This window comes from Malaclemys terrapin, chromosome 9 (genome assembly GCF_027887155.1).
Source record: "Malaclemys terrapin pileata isolate rMalTer1 chromosome 9, rMalTer1.hap1, whole genome shotgun sequence".
In the NCBI taxonomy this organism is placed as follows: Eukaryota; Metazoa; Chordata; order Testudines; family Emydidae; genus Malaclemys; species Malaclemys terrapin.
In genome coordinates this window covers 43,276,732-43,290,816 of record NC_071513.1, presented here as the reverse complement: position 1 = coordinate 43,290,816, position 14,085 = coordinate 43,276,732, and the positions used below count along the sequence as shown (strand labels likewise).

Genomic DNA, 14,085 nt, shown 5'->3' with positions numbered 1-14,085 from the left:
CAGAACCCGAAACCCAACTGCTTGTGAGACACCCCGATGAGCGTGGTGGCCTCTTGTCGTCCATCCCCCTGGAGGAGGAAGGCGAACACAGCTCGGGGGAGTCATCGGAGGACAAGGTGAATGGAAAAGACGTCGCTCAGGTAAATGAATTATTAAGAAGTGATGGTTGATGATGGGGTGTAATGGGGTTAGGAACCGGGGGGCGGGGGGTTTGTGTAAATTTAAAAACATGCAGTGGGAATTTACACTGTTTCTTTTCTGAAAATCTCTCAACAGCTCGACGATGCCTTTCTAGAGGAGCAGGAGGCCCTGGACAGCGTGGCATCAAGCAGCGAAGATGAACTGGGCCCACCTTGGTTCTCCTCAATGCCGATACAAATTGTTGAAGAGGACTCCGAGGATGACGGCTATGAGGAGTTTAGGAGGAGGCTTGGCATGGAACTAACTGAGCCAGTGCCATGTCGTGAGCGTAAAAAAAGTCCTGCGGACTATTGTACGCGTTGCTGTTTATGCTGTCCTTAATCACTGCCTTAGGGAAAAGCTTTCTGAAGATTGTGAGGGCTGTGTCATAGATGCGCCAGCCCAGCGGCACCATGACTGTGTGACTTGGACTTCAGTGGATATAAACTGCAAACTCGGGGGCCTGTGTGCTGAGCTGTGTTTGGAAATCCTATTAAACACTGTTATTGCCATAGGTTATGCTATGCAATGTCTGTGCCTAACCCAAGAACATTTGGCGCCAGGGGGGACCTGGATAAAAAACAAGCCCCAAGACATTCATTGATATCTGCAAAGGGCCCCCACTTGGAATGGGTACTGTAAGAGGTCCTACAGAAAAATGTATTTGAACTAAAAGAAAAGAAAAGAAAAGAAAAGAAAAGAAAAGAAAAGAAAAGAAAAGCAGCCCAGTTGTGCAGACAACTTATTCCCCCAGCCCAGACCACAAAAGGGAATGCTAGGGAGGGGTGAGCCAGTCAACCTGCTGACTATTTTGAAACAAAGAGTTAGGATGGTATAAAAACCTCAGGGAGCTTGGAGCTTGTCTCTTTCAACCGAAACGCTCTTGAATTGCTGCTGGACTCCAAGAGGAGGTATGCGCCCTGTTTTTAACCCTGAAAATAGATATTCTATAATGCCATTCTTTGGCCATGCCATCTTAGTAAATAATGGTGCCTGGCTTTATTGCAGTGTGATCTGTTTAGCATGGAACCAGGAACTTTAAGCTGCATTTCACCACCAGGCCAAGGTAAAAACCATTTTAACTATAGATGTGCTTAATACTGTTAAATTAAAAAAAAAAACCTTCAGGTATTACACAGGTTGTATAGGGATTTGGGGGTAATCCTAACTTAACATGTTTGCTTATTCTTTAACCTGAAGGCCCAAACACACAAGGCAGGGGTGGGGGTGGGGTGGTGATGGACAGAACAACCATGTGCCTTTTAAATGCATGTGGGTTTATTGAAAAGTATTTTCAATGGATTTTAAAAGCAGTTTGGTTTTTATTTTGCAAAATGAGATGTCTTTTTAAAAAAATGTTTGTGGGTTTGTTTTTTAAAGCGGTAGAAATAAACTCAAAACCTGTGTTTGTTGTACAGCCTGAAATGGATTATTTTGTTTTAAAGCTGTGACTTTTCAAATAGAAAAACACCCTAACGAATATTTTATTTTTTTAAGTTTACAAGACAGTTTCATGTGTTTTATAATGTTGTTTGCTTCACAGTACAGTCAAAACACAAGAGGGTAAACAAGCTCAAAAGAAAAAGGAAAGAGACAGCTGAAAAGGAAAATTCACCAGCATCAATGACTGATTGATGGATGAAGCCCAGTAAATATATTTTGCTTATTTGTTTCATGAGGTTTTGTATTTAAGTAAATCCATAAGTGTGGGTGAGAAAGATGGTAAAGTTTAGTTTCATAAAATGTCTTTTCTCCCCCCTCATAGGCACGGGCAGCTTTCCTGACAATGCTGTAGTCGAAGCTACAGGGACACCTCCACCAGAACCGCCAAAGAACCAGGAATCTGCTTTGAGACCTTTAACAACGCTAACACAAAACAGCACAAGCAGGAGCGCCGCCAGCTTTTCTGCCGCCCTAGACGGCGGAAGGTCCCACCCCAAAATGCCACTCCCCGACAGAGGCGGCAGAAGGTCCCGCCGCTGAAATACCGCCACGGTCACCGCCCCCCAAATTGTAGCGCCCTAGGCGACCACCTAGGTCGCCTAATGGGTTGTGCCGGCCCTGAGCACTGAAGCATGAGGGCAGTCCAAACCTCATGTACGTCAAACCCAAGGACAAAACAAAAGATTCTGGTAAAGACCAACCATGCAAACACAACTCCAGTTCCTCAGCGGCCACCACCACACCAAGCCTTGAGAAAACTGAGCAAAAACGCTCACATTCACAAACCCGGAGCACGCGCTCTAGGGGTTGTGAACGTGAGCAAAAATACACACATTCACAAACCTGGAGCACGCGCTCTAGGGGTTGTGAATAAAAAACCAAGGACTGACAGACCATTCTCCCAACACCATAAGCTCGTCACAGCTCCCCCATATTCTAGTATTTGGGAAAAGTATGATGCTTCATTCAAAAAACTGATGAAGATTTGGGGAAAATATGAGGCTTTGTTCAGAATACTGGTGGCTGCTATATCCTCAGGGGTCTAAAAGAAAGGAGAGCTGGAAACCACGTCAAAAATGCAAAAGCTCTGGCGGGTGACTTTTTGAAAAATACTTCAATTTTTCCAAAAGGTAGCTCTGAGCAGGCGTGACTAGCCGTGGAAAGGGGCCTGGGTAAAAAGGGCACCCTCAAGGGTACACATCAGCTCAGGTGTAAACAAAAGGGGGGACAGCTCTTGGTGGACAAACAAATGGCGGCCAAAAAGTTCCAGGCCAGGGTCTCAGTAAAAATTTTAAAAAAGGCTAAAGAGGTAATGAGGAAAAAAAAACAAAAAGAGATGCCCCCTACTGGAGGCTCTCAAACTGGCTTGTCTGAAAATGGGGAGGTGGAATCCGACTCTCACGCAGAGTCTGATTTAGAAAATTCCCCAGAGGGCTCTCTAGAAGGTCCCCGTCTCCTCCTGATGACCCTCACGGAGGCCCCTCGGAGTCTGACTCTCAAATAGCATCTGATGTAGAAGATGCCGCTGATGGTCCCATAGAGGAACCCCCAAGTAACCCTGAAAATGCAGAGGTGTATATGGAGCGAGTGAGAAGTTGACAACGTGAATTACCTAGATTTGGGGGGTCGGTGTATTGTGAGGAATTTCGTTTTGTCAATCCTGACTGAATAAATTCAGCTCAGCAGGTTGTTGAAGCCATACACAGGGGAATACAGTTAGTTCTAGATGATGTTAATGGTGATTATGATGATTATGTTCAGTTACGTTTAGAGAGCCGAAATTTAACTAACCCTTTGTTTTCAGTCATAAGAACTAGGGATGAGCTGTCTGCTGAGGATTTCTTAACTCAGGCCTCAAAGCTGCTACAGAGCAATAGAGAGTTGCATCTTGATGGGACGTTGCGCCTCGTTTTGACAGTTGTAAAAAACAGGGGTGGGGGTGCTCGTAGAGTTTTAAATTCTATCCGCGGTAGTCAAATCCTCCATAAAAAGAGACAATGTTCAATAGACCTGACTTACACCGGTACCAATCTGTGTTTTGCGGGTGGGCTCTTGGCCGTTATGTCCGACCGTAAACCTACAGACGCGGAATTGTTAGTGGGGGCGAGAAAGTTGCATGAGAAACTGGGGTGGTCAGATCAAAAAAAGGTTCTGCTCAGTGACGTAGCAACGTTTGAACAGCATTTAGGAGTCAATATACAGGTGGTGCTGTATACGGCGAAAGGCAGATGGGGCTTTTTTAAAACGGAGGGCCCAGTGTACCCCAAGACTTTTTTCATCCTGTTGCACGATGAGCATTACTATGGGGTTCTGGATATGAAAAAGTTCTTCGGGGTGAAAAACTATTGTGAGTTTTGCCACATGGCGTACAGTCACGACCACTCTTGCCGGTATCGTTGCCGCCTCTGTTTGAGTGTAACGTGCTTGGACAGCATGGGCGTGCAGCTGAGGTGTCCTAGCTGTAGACTGTATTGTCGATCCAAAGAGTGTTTAGATGGACACGTCGACTTTGCGTCAAAAAAACAAGTTGAATGCCTGTCTAAAACTTTGTGTGATAAGTGTCAGTCTTATGTGGACAAGCGGCACAGGTGTAAAGGGAGGCGCTGTAAGCAGGGTCAGGGTTTGATTGCTGGTGATGTAGACAGTCACCTGTGTTTTATGGACAGCCTTAGAAAGCCTGAATCATCAGAAAAGTATATTTTTTTTATGATTTTGAATGCACGCAGGAGACTGGGTTGCACATGCCCAATTACATTTTTGTTATGTTCCTAAAGCCGGAAAAATCCTGGGAATTTAAGGGCAACGAGTGTCTTTCTATGTTTGTTGAGACCTATATTGGCAAAGAGTTCCGGGACTACACGTTCCTAGCGCACAGTTCCAAAGGTTATGATGTGTACTTCATCGTTAGACAGTTACTGAAGGAAAAGATGTGCCTAGAACTGATCACTCAGGGTACCTCTTGGGGCCAGATTCACCAAAGGGCTTAAGTGCCTAACTGCTGCTTTAGGCGCCTAACTGCCAGAATCAGGCCCCACTGGGATTCCCAACCCCCCCGCCCAGCTGCTGCTCACCACTGCAGGGTCCTAAACTCACTTGAAAGTCATTTACAACAAGAGGGTCCTAGAAGAAGGGTTTAAAACCCTGCCCTACGGCTTTTAAAAATGGATACGAGGTGGAAACACCCCTTTTCTGCAATTCTCGCGGGGCCTAGCAACTGCGGGAAAAGTTACTTTATAAAAAATGTGTTGGATAATGCCAAACAAACACTGTCTGTTATGCTTGAGAATATTGTGTGGTGTTACAGTTGTTGGCAACCTCTGTATAAAGAACTGCTTGTAACAGCTGGGGTTGCTGACCGAAAACATGTCTAGCTGTGTAAAGGGAAACCTGGTCCTTTTAAAATTACTTAGCAAATTGTCCCCGCAGCAAAGGAGGGCTATACTATGTTCGGCCTCTGACGGTTTAGTAGCGGCCATCTCAGAAATAGCGCTCAAGCTCCCAACTTCCCTGGGGGTGTAATATATTTTCTTTAACAGAGCTGCCTAGACATGACTTTTACTGGTACCGTCTTTTACTAACACAAATATGAAAGGGGACACATTCATATTGACACATTTAAATAAATAAGTTTTATTATTTATTTATTAATCGCCTGGTTTAACACGACCTTTTACAGCCGCCTGTAAAAATGGACTCCATAAGGAAGTCTGAGCTGGTTCATTCTTCCATTTTGTCCTTTTCCAGATTTTCGTCTTGATATCTGTGTCTCATATCATGCATCAGCTTTTTGCTTATGTCTATTTACTCCCAAGGGGCTACCGATGTGTAAGTTCTCAAAGGCTTCTAGAAAGACATTGTCGAGCTGTTGAGAGATTTTCAGAAAAGAAAGTAAGCACCCCACTGTTTGTTTTTAGATTTACACAACCCGCTGGTTCCTAACCCCATTACACCCCATCATCAGCTGTCACTTCTTAATCATTCATTTACCTGAGCGACATCTTTTCCTTTCACCTTGTCCTCCGGTGACTCCCCCGAGCTGTGTTTGCCTTCCTCCTCCATGGGGGTGGACGACAAGAGGCCACCACGCTCATCGGGGTGTCTCATAAGCAGTTGGGTTTCGGGTTCCGGCGTATCCATCAATGGCTGGGCCAAAGGGCTCCCCTCGGTCGCTCCCTCCTCCTCCTCGGAACTGTCACTGATGTAGCGCTTTCTTCATGGATGGTCAAAGGCCCTCGGGGCTAAAACAAAGGCTGAAGTTCTCACGGGGGTGGTGAAGGAGTCCATGTTTCCACGATTTCTAAAGCACGCGTTCTTGGTAAAAGATGGCCTCTTCTGCCCCAGCACTGGGACTTATGGGGTGATGGTGCTGCACTCTGATTGGCAGAGGGCGCTGGGAGGAGTTTTTAAAGGGGTCACATGACCCTCTTCTGGGCGGGTCACCCCACCCTGGAACACCCCCGATTGGTCTAATCTGCTCTCGGGGTGGTCCTATGCGACCGAAACCCATCACGATTGGTAGAGGGCGGTGGGAGGAGTTCTTAGAGAGGTCACATTGTCCACTTCTGGATTGGTCACCCTGCCGCGGGACACCCCCGATTGGTCAAATCTGCTCTCGGGGCAGTCCTATGTGGCTGAAACCCCTCCTGATTGGTAGAGGGAAGTGGGAGGAGTTCTTAGAGGGGTCACATGACACACTTTGCTTCCGGTAATGTGTCCGCCTTGAACCCAGAAGTAATACCCCCCGTGGGTGGGACTTCAGGTGACAGGTGGTCGGGGCTTAAGGAGTCCAGGGGTAGGGTTTAAGGGGCCAAGGGGAGGGGTTACAGTTTGATTGACAGTAGGGTCCTCACAGACGCAGAGACTGAGAGCGAACCAGGCAGGCCTTAGCTAAGCAAATGACCCAAGGCCAGAGTTTCAAAGGCAGTCGGCATGTTGGGTGCTGAGCACCTTTGAATATCTAGCCCTGGTGGTGGAGGCTGAACCCTTTAAAATCTGCACCGTGTCTCTCTGTGTTGGCGGGACAGTGAAGGAACCTATGGGGTTCTAAATACGTGTGGCTCCACCCTCTTGGGAGGAGCTCCCCATAAACGCCTGCAAAACAAACTCATTATCCACCCTCAGAACTCTCCTGCACCACAATGCCTGCAGAAAACAAGTGAGAACCGTCAGGTTGCTGGTGCACTGATACCACGGCCTGCCACGTCGACCAGTATTGTCTGATCATTTCCCTGTACTCCCCAGCTGCCCGTCTCCATCTGTCTGTGGTCTCTTGCCTTATACTGAGATGATAAACGCTGTGGGGAATAACCGTCTTTTTGTTCTGTGTTTGTACAGCACCTAGCGCAGTGGGGCAGGCTCCTAGTGCTGCACGAATACAAATAACAATAATTATTTAGGATGGAGTGTGGAGGGTATAACTAGGAGGACTGGGGTGAAATGAAGAAAAGGATGATTTACCCTGAGCAGCAGGAAAAATGCCTGGGGAGATGCGGTAGGGGCTATAGGATAGCGGGGAAGTCTCGTTATTTCAGACTTTTAAAACTAGCCTCGACATAAGAATGGCCATACTGGGTCAGATCAAAGGTCGAGCTAGCCCAGTATCCAGTCTTGTGACAGTGGCCAATGTCAAGTGTCCCAGAGGAAATGAACAGAACAAGTAATCATCAAGTGATCCTCTCCCTGTCACTCATTCTCAGCTTCTGGCAAACAGAGGCTAGGGACACCATCCCTGTCCATTCTGGCTAATAGCCATTGATGGACCTATCCTCCATGAATATATCTAGTTCTTTTTTGAACCCTGTTATAGTCTTGGACTTCACAACATCCTCTGGCAAAGAGTTTCACAGATTGACTGTGCATTATGTGAAAAAAATACTTCCTTTTGTTTGTTTTCAACCTGCTGCCTATTCATTTCATTTCATAACCACTAGTTCTTGTGTTAGAAGGAGTAAATAACACTTCCTTATTTACTTTTTCCACATCAGTCATGATTTTATAGATTTCTATTATATCTCCTGTAGTTGTCTCTTTTCCAAGCTGAAAAGTCCCAGTCCTATTAATGTCTCCTCATATGGAAGCTGTTCCATACCCTGAATCATTTTTTTTTTGCCCTTTTCTGTACCTTTTCCAATTCCACTACATCTTTTGTGACATGGGGCGACCACATCTGCATGCAGTATTCAAGATGTGGTTGTATCATGGATTTATATAGAGGAATATGATATTTTCTGTCATTATCTATCCTTTTCCTAATGATTTCCAACATTGTTAGCTTTTTTGACTGCCGCTGCACATTGAGTGGATGTTTTCAGAGAACTATCCACTATGACTCCAAGATCTCTTTCTTGAGTGGTAACAGCTAATTCAGACCCCATCATTTATATGGATAGTTTGGATTAGTCTTTTCCATCTTGTATGGGTCGCGTTCCCTGGAGGCCTCACTCCCCTGAAGGCAAGGGAATTAAACCACTGAGAATCTGACCCCGCTGTTGGGTGTGTCATGGATTGAGTGAGACGTGGCTGATTTTTCACCCTCTGTCTCTTTGTTTAATGGTGGCTCAGGTCCCCTTTGCAGAGGGAGCAGGAGCTGGACATTGGAGTCTCTTCAGGGCAGCGACCATGTCTCCCTGTAGATGCGATTTCAGCATGTGGCACAATGGGAGTGTGACTGGGTGTGCCACTCATGGGGTGTTCATTTGACACCTCCTGCTGGTCACTCCGTGGATTAGCTCCAAGGTCAAAACCCTTTCCATAGTTGCATGCCGTCACATAGTCTATTCTCTTCAGGCTGCAGCTCCTCTCTTGTTCCGGGAACCACATCCCCCCCTTTGCATATGCATCCGAAGAAGTGGGCTGTAGTCCACGAAAGCTTATGCTCTAATAAATTTGTTAGTCTCTAAGGTGCCACAAGTACTCCTATTCTTTTATCCCCCTCTTTGTGACTCAGCCCCCTGGTCAGGTCACTCAGGATTTCTGCCCCTGCTGGAGTACAGTCCTTCAATTCTCTGTCACTCCTGCAGTGACCCTGGCAGTCTTCCTGTTCACTGCCTCACTGGTCTATGCCTCACCCTTGGTGGCTGGTAGGGGAACCTGGGCCTGCCCTCTACTCCGGGTTCCAGTCCAGGGATCCTCAGCTAGGGTGACCAGATCGCAAGAGTGAAAGATCAGGACACATTGGGCGAGCGGGGAGGGGTAGGGGAGAGGATGACAATGACAGACACAGATGCACAGAGCCATGAGAGGGGGCCCTAGGAAGCTGTGAAAGGGGTTGTACAGCCCCTGCTGCAGCCCACACCACAAGCCACAGGGCAAGGACACCTATTGAATTCAATGAGAATTTTGCATGTGAATTGATGTACCTAGTTCTGAGATTATAAAGCCAGAAGGGATCCCGTGATCACCTGGTCTCACCGCCTGTATAGCACAGACATAGAACTTTCCCAAAATAATTCCTAGAGGATAGCTTTTAGAAAAAGCTTTTAGAAAAACACCATAACCCTTAGTATATTGTTAATTGTTAATTACTCTCACCATTGAAAAGGTATGCCTTATATCCAGTCTGAATTTGTCTAGCTGCAACTTCCAACCGTTGGCTCATGCTCTACCTTTCTCTGCTAGACTGAAGTGCCCATTAACAACTATTTGTTCCCCATGTAGATACTTACAGTCTATAACCAAGTCACTTCTTAACCTTCTTTTTGTTAAGCTAAATAGATTGAGGTCCTTGAGTCTATCACTATAAGGCATGTTTTATAATCCTTTAAATCAGTCTTGTGACTCTTCTCTGAACACTCTCCAATTTATCAATATCCTTCTTAAATTGTGCACACCAGAACTGGACACAGTATTCCAGCTGTGGTTGCACCAGTGCCAAATACAGAGATAAAATAACCTCTCTACTCCTACTTGAGATTCCCCTATTTAGGCATCTGGTCACCCTATTTCTGTATGCATTTCCCCAGGATTTTTTGTAAAAATCAAAACTGAACTGCCCCAGAAATTCTGGCATGTGGAATCATCGTGAAACTCGCATGGCTCCAACCCTGCCGATGAACCTTAAGATCCACTGCACAGACTTCTGCCACTTGAGCTAATGGAGTAAGTGATGGCAGAGGCAGTAGGTTGTCATGCTATATGTGATAGATTAGCTCTATAGGGGGATGAGACACTTTTTGCCACTGGGTTTCACAGATATCTGCTGACAGAAGAGGAACTGTGAAACTCAGGAATCCTGGGTCTATTCCAGGCTCCTGAATGGAGTGGTCTCTAGTAGTCAAAGACCCTTCTTCCCCGTCCCCTCCAGTCTATGTCTATCCTATTGCTGTCTAACCCGCCCCAGCTCCTCATCTGATTTCAACTGCCCCCCACAACCACTCTGGATTCCTTGTCCCAGTTTCCTGGTCCTGTCTCCCTCTCCTCTCTCCCCGCCCCCATCCCTCAGATGGGATGTTCGTTCCAGACTGGCAAAATTATAAGGCTTCCCAACATTTCAACACTTCCCATTCTAAATTTTCGGTTGCTTTACTATAGGCTAGCTCTGCCTACAACAAAGCATATTCAGAACCTCTGATTAAAGGGATTATAAGTGTAGCAACCTCCATCATAGCTAGTCACCAAAGATTGAACCCGAGCCATCCAGACTTAAAAGCATGAGCTTCTACTACTTGAGTTCAAGATATAACTCCCTTAGCTGGTAGCTATACAGTTATCCTCTAAAAATCCACCAGAGGAGGGCACAAAACACATGTTGGGCAGTGAATTACAAAAGTGCCAAATATTATTAGACCTGCAATATTTTTCACCATGAACATCAGCCGGGGATAAACTGGGAGTTTAAGAAAATTTAGAAAAAAATTTAGAATAACATTCAGTGCTGTGGTTTAAAAGAAAAAAACCTGTTAAAACTCATAACTTAGCAGTATTCAGTGTTTGAAAAAAAAAAAAAAAAAAAAACTTTTAGGAGCTCTGGGATACAAGTTAAGAATGTTGAAACAGGAAGATGTTATGCTTAGTTACCACTTGGGCAAGGTGCAAAAAGAAGAACAGGAGTACTTGTGGCACCTTAGAGACTAACAAATTTATTAGAGCATAAGCTTTCGTGGACTACAGCCCACTTCTTCGGATGCTGTAGTCCACGAAAGCTTATGCTCTAATAAATTTGTTAGTCTCTAAGGTGCCACAAGTACTCCTGTTCTTCTTTTTGCGGATACAGACTAACACGGCTGTTACTCTGAAACTTGGGCAAGGTGGCGTGCTATGTAATAGTTGCAAGATTTCACCGTAATGTTTTACAATATATAGCAGCACAATGCTGATTCCATTGATATTGTTGAGCAATTTAGGCTGATTTTATTTCAGCCCACATCTTAATAGTTTTGAATAGTATAGATCACAATTTTCAGCTCAGTTGGTCTGAACAGGCAGAGCTTTAAAATTGCTATGCTCTAAACTGTATATTAACTACAATTTTAAAAACCTGCATGTCAGAGAACTGTGTGCCACTACTACTAGACAGTGGCACAAGGCAATTCAGTGTGAATCACAGAAATGTAGGACTGGAAGGGACATCAACTGGTCATCTAGTCAAACCCTGCACTGAGACAGGACTGAGTAATAACACTAGACCATCCTTGACAGGTGTTTGTCTAACCTCTTAAAAAACTCCAATGACTGCTATTCCATAACCTCTTTAGGTAATTTGTCCAGTGCTTTACTACCTCTACAGTTAGGAAGTTTTTCCTTATGTCTAACCTAAATCTCCCTTGCTACAATTTAAGCCCATTGCTTCTTTTTCCTGCATGTCCTGAGTGGCACGGGGGTGAGTCCAGGCAGTGGGATTGGGGGGAGGGAGGTCGAGAAAGTTGGTGGGTGTGTGGGGATAGACCAGGGGAAGCAGGGTGGAGGAACTGAGGGGGACAGGACTGGGAGAGTCAGGGGGGCTAAGGGGGATGGGACAGGACTGGGATGGGGGGAGCAGGGTAGGGGCTGAGGGGAGCATGAATGGGACAGGGTAGAGAGCTGTGTAGAGTGAGCAGGGCAGGGAAGATAATGAGGCTGGGCTGGGGAGAGGGACAGGGTCTGGAGGGGATGAGACGGAGGGGAGCAGGACTGGAATGGGGGGAAGTTGAGGGGGTGGGATGATGGGAGAGGCTGAAGAAGAGATTTGGGGTAGGGCAGGGACTGAGAGCAGTGGGTTTGGGGTGGGAGGTACAGGGGGGACTGCAGGGGAGACTGAGGGAACAGGGTCACGGTGGGGGCTGAGGGCAGTGGGTCGGGTCTACACTGGCACCTCTCAGCATTGCTGTGCCAGGCGGCAGACCTGCGCCAGCACTACCCTGGCGATGGAAGAGTCCTCAGTGGAAATGCAGACTTCATGACACAGACCCTCCTCGTCACAGCAAACCTGATGCTGCTCTGGTCAGTCGCTAGGCTCTTGTCACTTTCAAACCCATGCAGGGTATCTGGTTCTTTTTCAGTTCTCAGGTTAACAGCAGGTCCATCAGATTAACGAGCAACACAGGGGGAAGGAACACAATGGTGTCAAGGATTTTTAATTTTTCAAACCACTTTGGCCTCAACAGGGATAACAGCAAATCTGGAAAGAGCAGATGGGTGCCAGGATGGGTTTGGGTATTTATTTATTTAAGTGAAAATGTTTGGGTCTGAGCAAAGGCTGCAAACTTCCCTTTGGAAACCTCTGTTGATCTTTTGCCCCAGGGGCTAACGACAGCCTGGAATCTGGGACAGATTTCCACATCCATGCAGGGTGAGATAATGGGGGGGAGGGGAGGGACTGGGGGGGAAGCTGTTGGAACAGGGGCAGGGACTGCAGGCAGTGGATTGAGGGTGGGAGGCACAGGGGGGCTGCAGGGGAGGCTGAGGGAAAAGGGTCAGGGTGGGGGCTCAGGGCAGTGGATTGAGGGTGGGGGGCACATGGGGGACTGCAGGGGAGGCTGAGAGAACAGGGTCAGGGTGGGGGCTGAGGGCAGTGGGTCTGAGGGGAGCTCCCCCAGAGGGACCTCCCAGGGGGCCAGGTGAGCCCAGCAGTGCTTACCTGGAGCGGCTCCCAGGAAGCATCCAGCAGACAGGTCCCTCCCAGTCCCTCTGGCCCCTTCCTAGGGTTTGGTCAAGGGGAGGGGGGCTGGGCTCTCTGCCCGAGTCTACAAGCCCCGCCCCACTGCAGCACACAGGGGAGTGAGACCTCCTCACTGCCACTCTGTGTGCCGGGGCAGGGTCAGGGCTGTGCTCTGCAGGCTCCTGCCAGCCAGGCGGTGGGCCCCATGGGCTGGCGCCCCCACGCCGGGAGCTCAGCTGCGCGCTGCCCCAGGGCCCCGGGAGGGAAGGTGAGTGGCGCCGGCGGCACCGGCTTGCTGCAATCTCCCTCATATAGGGTGACCAGACGTCCCGATCAATGTAAGGTCAGGACGTGGGACAAGTCCCCTAAAATCAGGACTGTCCCGATAATATCGGGATGTCTGGTCACCCTATCCTCAGCCCAGCAGTTCTTGGCTTGCTTCTCTTAGTCCTCACTGCTCCTTCCCTGGACTGCTTCCTACCACTCCTGGTTCTCCTCCACCCCCTTTCCTCTGGGAGTACAAGCGCCAAATACTCCTTCCTCCTCCCAGGGAGTGACTGCAGCCTATGCATCTCTGCAGCCTCCAAACACTTCCCCCCTCTTCCCAGGGAGAGGCTGCCCTTTCCCAGCAGCAGCCCTGTCTGTGGCCAGCTTTCTGGCTTTATAGGCCAGGCCTATTCCTGCCCAGCTGAACCTGCTTGCCATCAATTCCCTGCTCCCTGGCTTTTCCTCCAGGTGTAGCCTATGGCGTTAATAGGCCTGCCTGGGCACCTTAACCCCTTCCAGTCCTGTGTGGTGTGGACACCCCGTCACAGAGAGCATGATCCTGGCTGGTGCATTTGGGCACCGCTCTAATGTCCATTAATAGGGGGGAGGGCCAGATTCTCCAAAGCTGCCCCGGATCTCTCCAGTCAGCTTTGCTTTCCTCCAGCCTCTTTCACCCTAGAGCCCGAGTTGAAACTAGCTTCTTTGTGTGACATCATCCTTTGGGTACCTGGCCTGCAAAGAGTTACTCAGCCAATCCCTGCTTCCCTGACAAGAGGCTGCCCAATCAGGAAAGGCCATCGCCTCAGCAGATCAGCTGGTTTGGGGGTGATGTCATGGCAAGATCCTGGCATGTTGGGCTTCCTGGTAGAAGCCTTTAACAGCATTAAGTGAGTAGCACTGGGAGCGACAGCCCAGGAGCTGGGCGTTGGGGGTAAGTAGCAAAGGAAGGCAAATTATCCCCTGGGAGAGAAGCAGTGAGGAGCTCAGGGAGGGAGGCCAGCGTGGGGGTCTGTTGCTTTGGTGGGTTTGAACCCTGGGATCCCAGGTGGGTTGTGCCTGGCATTGGGTTAGCAGGACAATCCCATGGGGAGGAAGTGGCGTGAGGGGGTTTTACAAAACCC

At 48.0% G+C, this 14,085-nt stretch overlaps 1 long non-coding RNA gene across 2 annotated transcripts; it reads left to right on the top strand.

Moving 5' to 3' along the window:
• Positions 1 to 719: 719 nt before the first annotated feature.
• On the top strand, positions 720 to 5,590 carry LOC128843100 (uncharacterized). 2 transcript variants are annotated; one of them, XR_008446180.1, is made up of 4 exons: positions 720 to 1,246; positions 1,724 to 1,828; positions 1,946 to 2,753; positions 5,436 to 5,590. It is a non-coding gene; the product is annotated as an uncharacterized LOC128843100 (long non-coding RNA). The 2 variants fall into 2 exon arrangements; XR_008446179.1 differs by lacking the exon at positions 5,436 to 5,590 and having other exon boundaries at positions 1,946 to 3,245.
• Positions 5,591 to 14,085: the final 8,495 nt, after the last annotated feature.